This window comes from Thermobia domestica, chromosome 11 (assembly GCF_964235325.1).
Source record: "Thermobia domestica chromosome 11, izTheDome1.hap1.1, whole genome shotgun sequence".
Classification (NCBI taxonomy): domain Eukaryota; kingdom Metazoa; phylum Arthropoda; class Insecta; order Zygentoma; family Lepismatidae; genus Thermobia; species Thermobia domestica.
In genome coordinates, this window is record NC_137464.1 from 99,281,198 (window position 1) to 99,298,436 (window position 17,239).

Consider the following 17,239-nt stretch of genomic DNA (forward strand, 5'->3'; position numbering starts at 1 on the left):
AGTTTTTTTTTTCAAACACCCTGCATATTAGCTTTGTTTTAGATTTACATTCTGCGTGCCAAATTACTAAAATAAATAAACATTTTTTGTCACACGTATGATAACGAAACGCAAAGTACACAAAGAGTAACGGCATTAAGCTTAATGAAAACCAGATATTAACTTTGTCATTCTACAGATTATCTTTAAAAAAACTAGTTTTGAATGTGTCCATATGTAACACTTTTATTAACACTGAAAGCTTAATGCCGTTTAGAAACGAAGAGTTGGAATTACGTAGTCCATGAAATAAACCTTCATTTTTACCCCCCCCCCAAAAAAAAGTAACTTAATTTTACTCATATTTACTACCTAACTTATATTGTAGCCAAATATTACTCAGATCTACGAGGCACACACCAAAAGTAAGGGCAATTTTGTTCTGAACGGCATTTCCATATTTTTTGTCATTTCAGGAAACTGCGGCGTCGGAGACTCCATGCTTCGTCTCTAAGCAGTCCAGGTTTTGTTTACTAGGTGGCAGCAGTTGAGTTACAGTGTCTGAGCGATTAAGACATGTGTCTGATACTACCTGGGGATATGGAATATTCGATGAAGGACAATGAGTAATTGTGAAATTTTTTTACCCCAACTGGACGTTGTGCAGCCGATATTCATCGCCAATTAAAGGATATGTGTGGTGATAGTGCTCTTCCAGAAAACATTGTTATGAAGTGGGTCTACAAATTCAAAGCAGGGCAAACGAGTGTGAAAAATGAGCAGAGGTCTGGACGTCCAAAAACAGTATCAACTGACGCTAACGTTACCCGTGTTGAAACCTTTATCATAGAAGGTAGGAGTGTCACCATGCAGGAGATTTGTAATACACTGGAGCTAACAATGGGAACAGTAGAACGAATAATTACAAATAAACTGAACCTAAAATTCACTAGGTTACACGAATGTTTGATAACGATCAAAAAGAGGCAAGGATTCGATTAAGTGTTGCAAATTTGACACGCTTCAGAAGACAGGGACGCAATTTCTTGGAAAGTGTTGTGACAGTACTATGAACAGACGGATGGAGTCGCCATGGGATCACCACTTTCACCAGCAGTTGCGAATTTCTTTATGGAAGATTTTGAACAAAAGGCATTAGAACTGACACCTTTCAAGCCGTCATGTTTTTATAGATTCGTAGATGATACGTTTGTCATCTGGACTCACGGGGAGAAGACACTGCATTTGTTCCTAGAATTTCTTAATAAACAACATAGTAACATCAAGTTCACAATGGAGATTGAAAAGGACGGATGCTTGCCATTCCTGGACATTCTCATCCGCCGGAAGCCCGATGTTAGTCTCGGCCATAGCGTCTACAGGAAACCTACTCACACTGACCTCTATCTCAATGGCAACAGTTTTCATCATAAGTCACAGCGAAACACCGTCATTAGCACACTAGCACATAGAGCGAAAGACATCTCAGACGAAGAATCCCTCCCTCGGGAAGTGGATCATCTCAAGAAGACGCTACTCCAGAATAATTACAAGAAGCATGACATCAGTTTGGCCCTGAAAAGAACCTTTTCTGAACAGAGGAAATCCAAAGAAGAAACTGAAGAACCATTGATTATAGCAGTTTTACCATACACTGGACAACTTTCTGGAAAGATCTCCCGGATTCTGAGAAAACACAACATTAAGACCATACACAAGCCGCCACCAAAAATCAGAAACTTACTTCGCCCGATCAAAGATGACTTGGGCTTAAAGACACCAGGCGTGTATCGTATACCTTGTGAATGCGGAAGGGCTTATATAGGACAAACAGGACGCACCATTGAACAACGTTGCAGAGAACATGAAAATTACATTAGATTATTCCATCCAGAAAAATCAGGTTTAGCTCAACACAGTTTAACAGAAGGCCATAAAGTTTTATTTAAGGACACATCCATCATTACCAAGAGCACCAATTACTGGACCAGGATAGTAGCTGAATCTCTTGCCATAGTTCTCGAGCCGTAGCTGAATCTCGAGCAACGTTAATAGAGACACTGGATTTCAACTCAGCCCCCTGTGGAACCCGGTCATCAGTACCACAGCAAAGAAAACGACACACAAACATCCAGATAACCCTCAGCCAATCAGTACCACGGACTACGGAACTTAGCCAGCCAATCACAGCTCCAGTTTTTCAGATTGAATCAGCCAATCAGAAAACAGCATTTTCAGCCAATCAGGAACCAGCATTTTCGCCAGTCCAGAGTATATATTACTTACATCCGCTGATCTCTACATAATTGCCCTGATGATGAGAACGATGACAGTTCTCGAAACGTTGGCCTATCCACCAGTTTTCACCTGGCTGATTGCCCGAGAAGAACTTTATCATCAACGACAACTATGTATCAACAAAGAGAGACATAGTGATTGTGAGAAATAGAGACAGATTAGTTCCTTGTATTTCCCTGTTCTTGAAAATTAGAACTAAATGGTACTTTTAGTGTGTGTCTCATACTTCGTTTTTGTATACATTTTAGCGTTCTAAATCGAATACTATTGACTTAACCGGTCAACGCCCAATGTCACCTACATGTGACACTACTTTCAAGGTGTCTTCTTGTTCACTAATCGTCCACCAGAGGGTCCTAGTGAACCAGTAGCACCAGCTATTTACCTATGTATGTTGCATTACCACACAAAAATGTTTCGAAGTCGACGTATTGTACAAGCAAGAAGACGCCTTTAAAGTACTATAGTGTCCCCTGTAAGTGACACTGGGCGTTGACGGGTTAAATCAATGTGTCATTTATCTATGACTTAAATCATTTGTGTGTGTGTGTGTGTTTAAAACAGAGATAAAATGCGATATTTCTGACCCCTCTGGGACACTGATCGAACGTAAGGCTGACTCTAGCTTCTTAATCCGTATAGTGTAACTTTGAACAAAATATATTGTTTTTTAGACAGTAGTTAATGGACCAATAATTTTGACAATGTACTGATTTAACCATTTCTCATTATACAGGAGACTTAATGAGAAAGCTGGATTCCATTTAACGTTTAATGCTCACAATTTTTAGTTAAAAATTGTAAAATCGTGATAATTCATATCATAACTTTTTTTTTTTTTTTTTTTTTTTACCATAACTGGAACATTTATCGTACATACTGGGTTAACCTGTTGGCATAGTCTAAAAGTTGCATAAAACATAAAGTGTATTGATATTGGTGGCGGCATCTTTATTTCTGTTCATACCTCGGTTATTGTTCAAAATCGGACCGATGTTCATATGATTTTTTTTTCTTTTTTTGCTAGGAATCACCCATACTGCCATCTCCCAAAATATTGCCACTTCCTCTCGGTACACCCTCTATAGTTCTCCACTAAACAAAAATTCTGAGGCTGCGGTGGCTCAGTGGTAGAGTGTTCACCTCCGGTGCTTGGGGTCCTTGGTTCGATCCCAGCTCGCGCCGTGTAAACTTTGTGGTGGACAAACACCGCGTGCGTGGGTTTCCTCAGGGTTCTCCCGTTTCCTCCCACTTTCTTCATTCCACCATTTCATTCATTTCTCATCCTCACTGTCTCCTTTAGCATAACCGGCATATGCGTGGGATGTAAACAGAAAAATTCTAACTATGCTACTGTGAATATTCACTTTATGAATATACGAATGAACATTCAAGCAAGAATATCGTTTAGAAGTTTATGAATATTGTTTGTAAATGTACAATAAACGAGTATAAAATGTTCATCGTCAGTCATTATTATTTTTTTAAAGTAATAATATCACAAGGACAGATATCATACTATATATCGCACTCAGACGAACTCATCCAATCTTCAACAAGCGTAGTGGTAGACCTTGAGCTGTTTAGTACGGATATGAAATACTTTCCTGTGTAGATCTTTGGTTTCCGAGTTAAATGGGCCGGCTACCAAAGTTGGGATTTGGACATAGTAAAATTTACACACAAAAACACAAAAAACCAACCTATTTGTCATTTCCAACATAGACCTGTTAAATTTTAACGTAATCCGAAAGGAAATTACTGATTAGTCGGCTGATTACCTATGTTGTAAATGTAGTGTGCTTTTATAATAAAGATGTCCTAAATTGTTTCTGGGTCATCACAAATTATTTCAACCTAAAAGATTTCTTTTATTTTAACGTCCCACTATTGTGCACCGAGCGTAACGAATTTAGTAATAAGGAGATGGATCAGAATGGTGGAATGGAGAAAGTGGGAGGAAAGGGGAGAACCCCGAGCAAGCCTAAGTACGCGGTGTTTCTCCACTGGAAAGCCCACTTGACGGAAGCTGGGATTAAACTAGGGACCCAAAGCACCAAGATGAGCACTCTACCACTAAGCCAGCGCTGTCCGAAAACATTTATCTCTTGAACATAAAAATAGACAAAACAGTGGCAAGCTAACTTGACCTATTTCCTTATAATATTTACTTACTAGGCATATCAGATGAACATATCAGTTGGTCATTTTGATAAGTAGATAATTTGTTGATACCACCATATCTATTTTTCCTCACTGACAGATAATTTAATCCGCTGATTAAATAATTCTGTTATCCACAACTGCATTCCTAGGTACAGACCACAGTAACATATTCACTGTACAACCCAGCGTACTGGATCCATTTGAGAACATCACTCGTTATTTTCCTGAAAATAAATACATAAGTACAGTAGGCTGTATTATGTCTTATAGAGATGAAAACAGTGAACATACAAGCAATATTTAATTTTAAAAAATCCTTAAAAATAGTTTTAATGAAGTATGTTCTAATCTTATCATCCTGGATTCGATTTTCAATAAGAGAGCAGCATTTACTAGCCTGAAAGTCATAAATGACAAACTACATTTTGTCTAATTTAACGATATTGAAAACATAACGTCTTTTTCTTTTAGCCCATTAATTAATACGAGGAATTCTCTGTTTTCTTTGAGATGATCTTCAATTTTACTGAGGTTAATTAAATGTTCCTTACTTTTTCTAAGTTCATTTGCATTGTATATAAAATTACTATTACTTAAATTAAATATTGAAATTATACGTTACAACATTAAATTTTTACGAAGTAAGAAACAGTTAAACAGACTTAAGGATAAGATCAGTGAAATCAAGAGAATCAATGAAATCAGTAGAATCAGTGGCATCAAAAATAAATAAATCAATAGAATCAGTGAAATCAAGAGAATTTCCCCATACAAATCAATTGGCTATAATAAACTAAAAGACATAAGATTGAACATTGTAATAATCATTAAAGCAGGGTATATTCAAATTTAGTTATTCATAAGGACTAAAATATTCTTTGCTGCTGTCGACTAAACTGCTCACATATCCATGTTTACTAAGCCCTAAAATGTTTATTTAACTTGCAGAGCAGTTGTGTGGTTGGCAAATTATGCGCACACTGTAATTTTCTTTGCCATTAGGTAGAGCTGGAAATCAGGGAACACTTCACGAGGGTAAAGGACTTTGTGAAAGAAAAACACCTTCAAAAACGAAACCCTTATTGTTTCCCTCTTATCTTAAAACTGCACAGAGAGCAAGTTACACCTTTCGAGATACAAGTTGATTATAAAAAATTGGGATAATGTACAGGTAGTCTAAGAATTTTAATAGCTTGTTCCACGTACGGTATAGTGATAACGCTAGAGGGGGACGAGCAGGGCAAGTTCTTGATTTCGATAGAAACTAACGTTATCTAAAGAATAATTCTTTCAAATTCTCAAGATACTGTATTTTATATTGCTCATCTACAGTGTGAGTGTCATTACGATAACAGAAAATAAAGTGATGGTAGCATGGAAAAGTTTGTTATTCGCCGGCCCAGAGAAACAAATGCTCCAGCTAATGATTCACAAATGATCAGCATGGACAATCAGTGAAATACTTAGCGCTGAAGATTCAGCGGATAATATGCAGAGTAAGTTGTCATGTACAAAAGCTACAACTCGAATTGCATTGCACAAATGACGGATCTTGGGGCCGTAAAAACCTGCCCAACCCAATTTACGTGAGTACCTCAAAACAAAGTTCAGTGAAAAAGAACGTAGTTTTCAAAGTCAGTGGTACTACACAAGGCCTTGGTTAGAATATTCCGTTTTAAGAGTCCAATTATTCTACTACCCTTGTAGGAAGGCTTTAAGGAACAGTCTACGGGATCAGAGTTTTAACGTGACAAAATTTTGCAATTGAAAGTTAGAATTGGAGCTGGGGAAGGGATTTGATAAGCATAGTACCTCTAAATGCTACATAGAAGCAATTCAAAGTTGAGAAGAACTCAAGTTAAGACTTGTATCGGGGGGGATGTTAATATAATTCTAGGTGTAGAACAGATAGCAAGAAACAGCGACCAATACCATCGTGGGGACTAAGAATGTGGACTCAACGATAAGCGGGAGTTAAATCTTTATGAATTAAGTACTATTAGACTTTCTACAGCAGTGCTTAAGTACATAACGGAAAAAAAAATCGAAACTGAAGTCCATAGTTATACATATTCCTCAGAATGTTCAATGTCACCTGAAGTTCAGAACGAAATAATAAATGTATTGGCAAAGATGGCACTGGACAAAAAAAAATAAAAAATAAAAATAAAAATAAAAATAAAAATAAAAATAAAAATAAAAATAAAAATAAAAATAAAAATAAAAATAAAAATAAAAATAAAAATAAAAATAAGAAAAATAAAAATGGACAGAATAGTATCTTTGCTCAAAAGTAAGCTATAGGACACATGAGACTCCTATAGAAAATTTGTCAGTTGTTGTGAGATTTGTGAAAGAAGGAAAAGTTCATGAACATTGTTTGGATCTTTTTCAATTGTCGGATTTATCGGACTAGAAAAGTCTTGGAAGCTCTTTCCAAACAAGATGTCGAAGAAATAATTTATCAGTATTATGACGGTGCTAGGATGATGGTAGGGTGTAAAGAATGTGCTCAAAAGCTGTTACAAGAACCTAAAAAACTAGTCCCTTATAGTCATTACTATAATCATCAACTTCATATTGTAATAATTCAAACTAATGTGATCACTAATGTGAAATAATATTTTGTATTAGCCAAGTTGCTGTAACATCGAATGTCACAGATGTACAAAGACCAAAAGCTTAGGAGGCTGATGGATCAACGATGGACTGGACACTTGTAAACAAGGAAAACTAACCAAGAGAATATTGATAATATAGTCTCTATTATGGACGCTACTGAGTTATTTATTGAAGCTAGGGAACTATTAAGAAAGAGTTGTATATTAGAATTCTGTTTCATTACTGCTCTAATGTTACAAGTCCTACCAACATTTGAGCAGCTAATAGTGCACTACAAGACAGAGGAATGCCTTTCGGAAGCAGAGCAACTTGTGAGGTTTTGTCTGTGACTTTTGAAGCAGAAAAGATAGTCTGGATTTGATAAATGCTTGCCACAGTCAAAGACAAATTATTGCACCAAAATATCAGATGCTGAGTTCCCTCTCTTGAAACGAATTCGGAATTCTCCCTATTTAAAACATTTTATTGTTGACAAATTTCTAAATATGACTCAAGATGAAGCAATTCACTCAAAAATTTTTAATGAGACATATTAGAAACCAAATGGGGAGATTTGCGAGAATAAGAATAGTATTTGAAGTCCCTAGATTGTTTTTTCCCATAGTCAATATTTTTGAACAGTTCTGAAGTGAAATAAAACATACGAGACTTTAAAGTGTTTTCTAAAAGAAGTATACATGAAGACCTATCAATGAGCATAGCTTTGAGGCTCAAAAACAAATACTTATTTCGATTTTTCATAGTAGCGTGCTTGTTAAACATGTGTATTTTCAATTGTTTAACTTCAAACAAAATAGCCTAATCCAACTTCATTACATATAAAAAACACAAGAACTAGAAGTTCTTTACTGTGCTAACAAGTAAACATGTATGCATCTTGTCCTGGAGTATTAATGATGTAAGGCTTCATATATTCTTGAAGTGTGTAACTAATGTGATAGTGTCACATTGTGATCAACCGAGAACTATTTTTCAGATATTCAAATAAAAAAATGATTAAACGAAACAATAGTACAAATAGAAATAGTGTTTTTTGACTTTCTACTCTCTCCCTTACTCCCTTTCGTATATCTATACAGGGTGGTGCATTTAAAATTTGCCACCCCCTGTATTTTGGAAACGACTGTGAATATGAGAAAACGCAGAAAAAACACCCATCATTATTTTAAGGGGCTTGAATCTTGAGCTGTACGTAAAAGGTTCAAGCCAGGCACCCGTATAGGGGTACGTGGGGTCAACTTGAAAATTTTAAATAACAAAGGGGGTCGAGTGTTATATCGTTGGAAAGGTCTCGATAAGAGAAATATTTTGCCGAAAGTTTCAAGTCCCTATTTTAATTCCATCCTAAATGGCTGAAGTTTACATTTCGAGTCCATAAAGTCCGTTGCCACCCAGTGTATCTTCGAAACGACTGCGAATATGAGAAAACGCAAAAACACGGCCATCATTATTTTAAGTGGCTTGAATTTTGGGCTATACCTAGGTAAAAGGTCCACCCCAGACAACCCCATATAGGGGTACATGAGGTCAACTTGAAAATTTTAGATGACAAAGGGGGTCGAGTGATATATCGTTGGAAAGGTCTCGACAAGACAAATATTTTGCCGAAAGTTTCAAGTCCCTATGTTGACCCCATCTAAAATGGCGGGGATCACATTTCGTGTCCATAAAGTCCGTTGCCACCCCGTGTATCTGCGGAACGACTGTGAATATGAGGAAACGAAAAAACACATTCGTCATTATTTTAAATGATTGACATTATGTGCTATAAAAAATCCATCCCAGAACTCTCAAATAGGGGTACAGGAGTAAACTTGAAGATTTCAAATGGCAAAGAGGGCCAAGTAGTTTGAACGGGCTCGACAAATAAACTTTTTGGTGTGTGACCTGAACTTGCTAGTTTGCCGAACTCTAAAATGTCGGTGAAATCAAATTTCGGATTGAAGGACTTTGATGACTTTTAGATATCTATTGTTTGTGAATGTGGTGGTTCTCCTTTTTTGTTTTTCTTTTTTAATTTATTTTTAGGCAGGGTGTAAGTATCGTAAAATCTTTTGTAAAACGAGAAAATGATAATTTATTGGGTTGAGACTTTGTTTCTGTGCATCTTACGCCAGGTTTTGTAAACGGAGGCGCATGTTGGTGTTATATTGTATTGTCATTAAAGTAAGGTTTTAAGAAATGGTTATTTCAAAAATAGGAATAAAGAGTTGCGAAAATATAGACATCAGAAAGAGGGATCAGTACTACCAGAGTGTAGAGAAGTGATAATCACTACAGGTTTTAGACATGTAGGACTACGTAGTTTTGTTGATTGGAAATTAAACAACCCGCATACACAGTCCCAAATTACCTTCCAATTAGTTACATTGGCGTGAATCAACCTTTGCATAAACATCTTACTGTGTCACTTGTTCGTTCTGAGATTTGCCGCTAGGCGCACCAGTCGAAGCATAGTTGACTACACCGGTTGAGTGTTCGGCGAAGCAAGTTATCCATTTAACAGAGTTGAGTTGAGTTGATTATGAGGTTAGCATCCCTTTCAGCAGCGAGGCTACATGAGACGGGACCTACTGATAAACGTGGAATCCGAACCACTTGAGCTCCCGCCAGGAATCAAACCAGGGTTTTCCACGCAAAAAGGCGCGAACCCATTTGACAGAGACAGGTTTAAGACTAAGAGAAATTAGGCTCACGCAAGCACTTAAAAGTACAATTACCTATCCAATTTGGACATTTGGATGTTATTTTGCGTAGCAACTACTACATTTCTCACATACAATGGTGAGTCATGCGTTACAGTGCTCATAAATTGTAATATTGTTGTAGTTCTCCCTGTCTTCGCGTCGAATCCAATCTTCATACAAACGAATGTAATTGGGTGCAGTCTTCCAATCAGTACTGAAACGAAGTAGTGAACGCTGTGTTGTTCTGACAGTTTATCGAGGATAGTTTGATTGAGCTTGTGTGTGTTCGAGTTTTGCTGAAGATTTTCTTGCGACATTCATAATGAATCGTATCAAAGGAGCACGTTCTGTTGAAGATATATTTGAACTTATTTTTCTTTTTCGGAGAATGTGGGCGAAACTATCGTGCGACTACTAGAAGATTTAATGAATTGTATCCCGATTTTATAGCACATAATTTCAATCCCTTAAAATAATGACAAATGTATTTTTTCGTTTTCTCATATTCGCAGTCGTTTCGCAGATACAGTACACGGGGTGGCAACGGACTTTATCGACACGAAATGTAAACACCCGCCATTTTAGATGGGGTCAACATAAGGACTTGAAACTTTCGGCAAAATATTTGTCTTGTCAAGACCTTTCCAACGATATATCACTCGATCCCCTTTGTCATTTAAAATTTTCAAGTTGACCCCACGTACCCCTATATGGGGGTGTCTGGAGTAGATCTTTTATAGCTCAAAATTCAAGCCCCTTAAAATAATGATGGCCGTGATTTTCTGTTTTCTCATATTCACAGTCATTTCAAAGATACACTGGGTGGCAAAGGACTTTATGGACACGAAATGTGAACCCCCGCCATTTAGGATGGGAACAACACAGGAACTTGAAACTTTCGGCAAAATATTTCTCTTATCGAGATCTTTCCAACGATATATCACTCGTTTCCCTTTGCCTTTAAAATTTTGAAGTTGACCCCACGTACCCCTATATGGGGGTCTGGGGTGGTTTTTTTTACCTAGGTATAGCTCAAAATTCAAGCCACTTAAAATAATGATGGGCGTTTTTTCTGCGTTTTCTCATATTCACAGTCGTTTCGAAAATACAGGGGGTGACAAATTTTAAATGCACCACCCCGTATAAACGTTTCTAAAGCGGTATCTCAACGCAATTTGCTACACAAAATCAATTGCGATACAAACAAAAAAATTGCATCGCATTTTGCGATACATCTATATTACTAATGAAATTAGGTATTTTTTACTACAAAGACATCATACCATAGCTTTTCCCTCATGAGAATGGAGTTCATTTTTGATATCACATATAGTTGTATTAATTCTTCCCTCAAAAATACATTTTCCTTTAGACTGCTCTTAGTTCTCACTAATACATACCAATGCATTATGGGTGAAATTATATTACGTGAGACTGGCTGTAGAATTGACGACAAAGAAAGGCTCTTCGACATTTTATAACATAATGAAAAATAAAGCGCCTCAATGGACTTTCTGACTGTTCGCCAGCAGCTTACTTTCTGGAAATTAGATAACTAGCAAAACGGATAACTTTAGCAGCATCCTCCTTGTTTGTCCTCTGTTGTTTGAAGCACTGGTAAGTATAAAGGTAACCAAGAAAGTTCTGTCGCTTTTGTGGGGGCCCTCGCACACTGAGTTGAATACGAATGAAGGTAAGGGAAGGTCAGTTGTTGGTGTGGGTATAATAAACATACTACCTGGTTGTGGCAGTTCAGTTACACCTTTAACTTGCATAAGAACAGAGTGAATATGGGACTTCCACAGAGCGTTGTAAGGGCGTGTATACTGTACGAGCTCAAACTGGGGTGAAACGCCCAGGGCCGGATTTAGCATTTTGGCGCCCCTAGGCCCAATAATTTTTTCCGACCCCTAGTCTGGTTAAAGTTACTTTCCTAAAAACCTTTATTAGAAAATTATATCAGGCCTATATGTTAATTGCTTAAACACCACTCCACGATGCAATTTTATCATTGCAAGTTTTTTTTAGGAATTTACTTGGTTCTGGGCTTAACAAAATACCGTTAATGTATTAACAAAAGATTGGTGAACTTTACCAACAATTATTTGTTCCAATGAACTTCAAAATCAAAATGCTTTATTAGCCTGATTTTTTAAATCAATGCAAAAAATATGTTAAGTTATGGCTATTTATTTTTATTTCTAGATATTTTTTAATTTTTTTCTCTCGACCGTGCGCCCCCTGGGAGCTTGCGCCCATAGACCCGGGCCTACCGGGCCTATTGGGAAATCCGGCCCTGGAAACGCCACTGCAGCAGGACGAAAGATATGCCAGATATTTGGTGAGGATGCCGTAACTACGTGGACAGAGCAGCGGTGGATTAACAAGTTTAAGGACGGTGACGAAACACTCGAAGACGCACCACGTGCAGGAAGACCAATACATGTACAAAATGAATATCTTCAGGCAGCAATTCAGGCGAGCAGTGGCCAGACATGTCAGGAACTGGGACTACAATTCAGTGTGAGTAGAGAAACCATTCGGCAACACCTCCATCAACTTGGGAAACAGTACAAGTGGTCGATGATTTACTCCGGGCCAGAAGGCAACGCGAGCAGACACCTGTGTTTCTTTCCTATCCTGTCTGAGGAAGGAGCCATTTCTGGACAAGGTCTTGACATGAGATGAGAATTTGATTCTGTATGAAGCTCCACGGCGCCCTCATCATTGGTTAGCATCCCATGAAACGGTTCCAAAAGAGCTGAAATCAGCACTGCACCAGAAAAAGGTCCTCCTGTATCTTTGGTGAACTGCTTGCGACATCGTGCATTGTCAGCGTGTTCAGGAAAAATTTAAAACTCTGGAGCAAGCACTTCTGAACCGCTAAGGGGTCCTCCTGTTACAGGACAACGCTAAGTTCCACGTGGCTAGAATGACTCAAAACACCATTCTACGCCTTTGATGGAAAACGCTATTGCGTCCGCCATACTCCCTGGACATTACACCATCCGATTATCACCTCTTCTTTTCCTTGGACAATCACCTTAGAGGACGTCAGTTCAAATCCCGAGTAGAGGCACAAGATGCACTTGATATCTTCTTCTCTTCACTGCCCACCAAGTTCTATCGCGATGGAACCCATGGCTTTCCAGAACGTTGGCAGAAGGTCGTCGATGCTGATGGGGACTATTTTTGATCTTCCAAGTACGTCTTAGGTGACATATCGATGTTCGAAGATGGTGGGTGAAAAAGTGACAAAACTTCCTTGGTTACCTTTGTAATTTATAAATAACATATCTGCATAAATATTTCTTAAAGTATTGAGCCAGAAATGTTCTTTTGCTACTTCATATTGTTTTTCATTGAAATGGCGAAAGAAACAAGTAGTATTCGGTTTACAACTTTAAAAAAAAGAATGAATGAAGTATATCTGAGTAACTATTGGCTACAATATGACTTAGAAAATTAATAATAGTTTGAATTAGTTACTGTGTTTTTATGACGGTGCGCGACATGTACGGGGTGCAATCAAAGAACGAAAGCATCCGAAACAATCACTAATAACGGAAAGCAACACAAAATCATATTGTGATTTACGTCATAAACCCTTAATATAATAATATAATAAATACTGTTACAAATTGCGATAATAAGTTATTTAAATAGAGAAAATAATTAAACTAATTAAGGGAATACTGAAACAGTAAATCAGTAAATTTTACGAGCGATGAAATAGAAGCTCATAGCGAAGAAAAACCATATTCATCATGACCGATGAAGTGGGCCGAACCACGCCCCTAGGGATGCACGCGAGACGAGACGAGACGAGAAATGGAAAGTCTCGTCTCGTCTCACAGCCTCAAATGTTGGTCTCGTCTCGTCTCGCAAATGTGAAGTCTCATCTTGCGTCTCGCGCGAGACTTTCTCGCATGGTCTTGCAGTCTGGCATATATTCTGGGTCAAAATTTTGCAATGTGTTATTCTATGGCTGTTAATGAATGATGATGTGATATTCTGTCCGAAGGCAGGTATTTGACCTAAAAGTCCCTTGGTAAGATGAATTCATGGTGGTTTGCCATTGCTTTCCATGGGATGAATGTTCATAACATCGTAAGGAGACGGAACCTAGAGTTAAACTGGTATCCGAACTTGTGTCCCCTCCGCTCCAAATTAAAAGAAAAGTTGTGCTGGAATTTGATTGCTGGACCATAAATTTTCGTCAAATTACTAGCATAATTTACAGCAAAACCAGCATAAATTGTTACTGGATCCAACATTGTTTTCCAGCTTAGAAGTCTCCAGCAATATTTTCCAGTATGCCATGCGGACCCCTTTTTACCCCGAAGAAAAAGTCGCCAATGTAATTAGGATATAAAGAATATAACGTTTCCGTATATGTTTTTCTGAACTTATTGAACCAAACCCGGATCCTTTTACTATATGTATATTTCTTCGTCTTTATTTAACCGGATTTCAAACTTGTCTTTGCCTGCTTCTAGTCCGAGGAATGCTCTAACGTCACAATATCCAAAATTGACACGGGCTGTTCCTTCAGAATAGGTTTGAACTTTCTTTGCAGAAAGTTTAAACTCTCTAGCATAAAATTTATGAAAGCAGCAGAGAAAATATAAAAATACGTTACTTGTGTAGAAGAGTGCTGCCATCTATTGTCGCCTATCTCCCTTTACACCAACCACCAAGGAATAACATTACTTGTGTCAACGGATTTGTGGATAACGCAATATGTTAACAATTGCGATAATCAAAATATCCAGCAAACTATACTTGATACGAAAAAAGCTTTCTAGATCATACAGTTGAACTAACTGCAGTGTTGCCAGAATTCGCATTCTATCAACTTTCGCTTTCAACTTATATAGTGTTGCCAGATCTAGAAAATAAAATTACTGACAGATATAGGGCCATTCCTACCATCTCCCACCAAACCTATAGGGCCATCGTACCATACCAGTGTTTGAATTAAACTTCCGAACTAAAGGGGGATGTTTTTGACAAATATATAGAAAGAAAATACTTATTCCATGTAAAAATATCATGTTATTTCTGCGAGCCGGCCGGGGATAAACTTTGACGAGAGGGGATTTCCCCGCCATCCCCCGACATTAATCGAAATGTGAAAAAGACAGAAACAACAGAAATATCACATTTCGAAGCAATAGCGAGTCTTATTCGCTTTTCAGACCAAAAACAGAAGTTCATGTATTCGTGTGCGCCAGCGTGTATGTATTTGTGTCGCAAAATAAAGTCCTAAATCGATGCTGTAATAAATTTCCAATTTACAAAGCTTTTCTTTTTTAATGATGTTTAGAAACTAAAGAAGGCTTTAATTCTGAAAATCAACCTTGAATAATAATAAATCTCATAAAATGTCTATTGCCCCAATCACTTTTTTGTTCCTGGAGGCATTAACGATCAACTTAGAAAATTCAATTTTTTTTTTAACTGCAATTTCATTCCCAGTCGAAACTGGGCGGGCCACAGAAGGTAACGCCTTCTCCGGGGCCAGAGAAAAACTGAAGTGTTAGAGATAAATATACACTAAATATACAATTAAATGTAACTCAAAAATGTTGCGAGACAATTAAATCGATTTTACTTCCCACAATCCGGCGTACACCCAGAATTATTTATTCGGAGGAGTCCAAAGTTGGGGAATTCGAAACTACAATATACTATGTTTATGTAGCAATTAACTGGTGTTATTTTACACTCCAAAATGACGGCAATTAATTGGTAAGCACTGCCACCTATATTCTAGATAAAAGTATAGAATTAGATTGTTTTTATAAGAGAAGTGTTTTTACAGATGAATTGTAAGACCAAGTCATTATGTTACATCGATCATTTCTCTCCTAAACAAGTAATTTTAGGGCCGAAAATGGCGGCCCCGAAATACAACATTTACGGAGAAATCAACAGACGAGACGAAATGTCAGCATGAGAATGAGAACAAAGGCAAGGCTAAACTGCCGTAGGTGAATGAATTTCCTTCAACATTACATGCAGACCTACTATTACTGCCTTAGAAAGCGTTTCTTAAAGGAGGAGCTCCATTAATAGGTGCATATGTAGAAAAAAATATTGACTTCACCAGAGCTGAATATAAATACAGTATGTGGATTTCTGGCTTAAGAACTACAGTGTATTAAGCACAAACCAACTTGTGCAAGGCGGCCACTAAAAAGTACGAATGCCATCTAACCGAGTCAGGGCAGTACAGCAGGAGGAGGTGCGTCAGCGACGGTGGGTACACACATATATGAAGATAATGGAAAAACATTAATACGGGATAAACATATGCATTGTGTGTCGCAAAGCTTTGCGACACTAGCATTACCACTTTACACCTGCCTTATGATAGCACTTCCTTTCATCATGTCCTTGTTATTGTGTATTATATGGTAAAGAGCACACTTTCAATTTCCTACTCCTACCTTAATAAATATTAAATGTATAACATTCCGATATTTTTTATTACTTTTACGATCCTATTGCAAAATCAAATATACAATTTCTTCCGTTGATTTTACAAATTTATGCTCCCATAACATGGGATATCACTCAGAATTCTGCCCCATTTCACCGCATTTATCTCAGATGCAACTTCCCTTTTACTAGTTTCCGTTCTACATTTATGTATTTCCCTCCATTACAGCAGCATACACATACAGCAGCATACAGCTAAGTAAATTAATATCACATTGGGTTTAAAACAGTCATATTTTGCTCTACTACCTATTCATCTCATATCGTATCAATCCGCTAACTCATACAGTCCAGAATTTAACATCGTGTTTCTCCCTTATTAATCAACCTACACTTATAACCTGCATTGCATTTTTGTTATTCCCATGATAGCATTTCGTCTGATTCTGTTCATTTCTCCGTAAATTTTTCATTTGAGGGCCGCCGTCCGGACCCGGTGGACCCCTGTGTGGGTGCGCCCCTGCCTACTATTACGCCCTCCTGATTCAATGATGATTGTCATCGGAAATTTGTCCGAACCACGCAGCAGAGGACACATTATTTTTTAATGTGGCTTGTGTATAGTCCGCTCCCCCCAGTTCTTCGTCACCGGAAGTGGAAGAGTCACTACTACTACTGCTATTACTACTACTACTACTACTACTACTATACTCAATCCTTTAATGTTTCACGACACACAATTTTCTATCTCAATACACTACCTTAAAGGAAAACATTTTCAAAACAAACTTTAGGCATACTGACAGCATTTGTAGTTAATCGCCCAATCATGTGAGTATAAGCATAACAATTGTTCGAAGATTTCTAAGGAGTAGAAACGTCTGCTGCACTACACCGACATAATAATTTTTCTCACTGCACACTCGTAATTATTCAACTTTACGTGAGTTAATATTTCATTTCAATATATGTGTCACTACTTAATTTCAATTTTAAACTACACATTCTAATAGAGCTGTTTCAAAAATTACATTTTACTA

At 37.5% G+C, this 17,239-nt stretch overlaps 1 protein-coding gene across 6 annotated transcripts in view; it reads right to left on the reverse strand.

Annotated features, from left to right (window-relative positions):
• Positions 1 to 17,239, reverse strand: part of LOC145664307 (solute carrier family 25 member 45-like) — an 88,269-nt gene that overhangs the window by 70,861 nt on the left and 169 nt on the right. For 4 of the 6 annotated variants that reach the window (XM_081730852.1, XM_081730855.1, XM_081730856.1 and 1 more), the window contains exon 2: positions 4,453 to 4,667. The gene's annotated coding sequence lies outside the window, so the exon portion shown is untranslated. Of the gene's footprint in view, positions 1 to 4,452; positions 4,668 to 16,960; positions 17,225 to 17,239 lie in introns of those variants that run through there. The other 2 variants (XM_081730854.1, XM_081730853.1) reach the window with 2 other exon arrangements.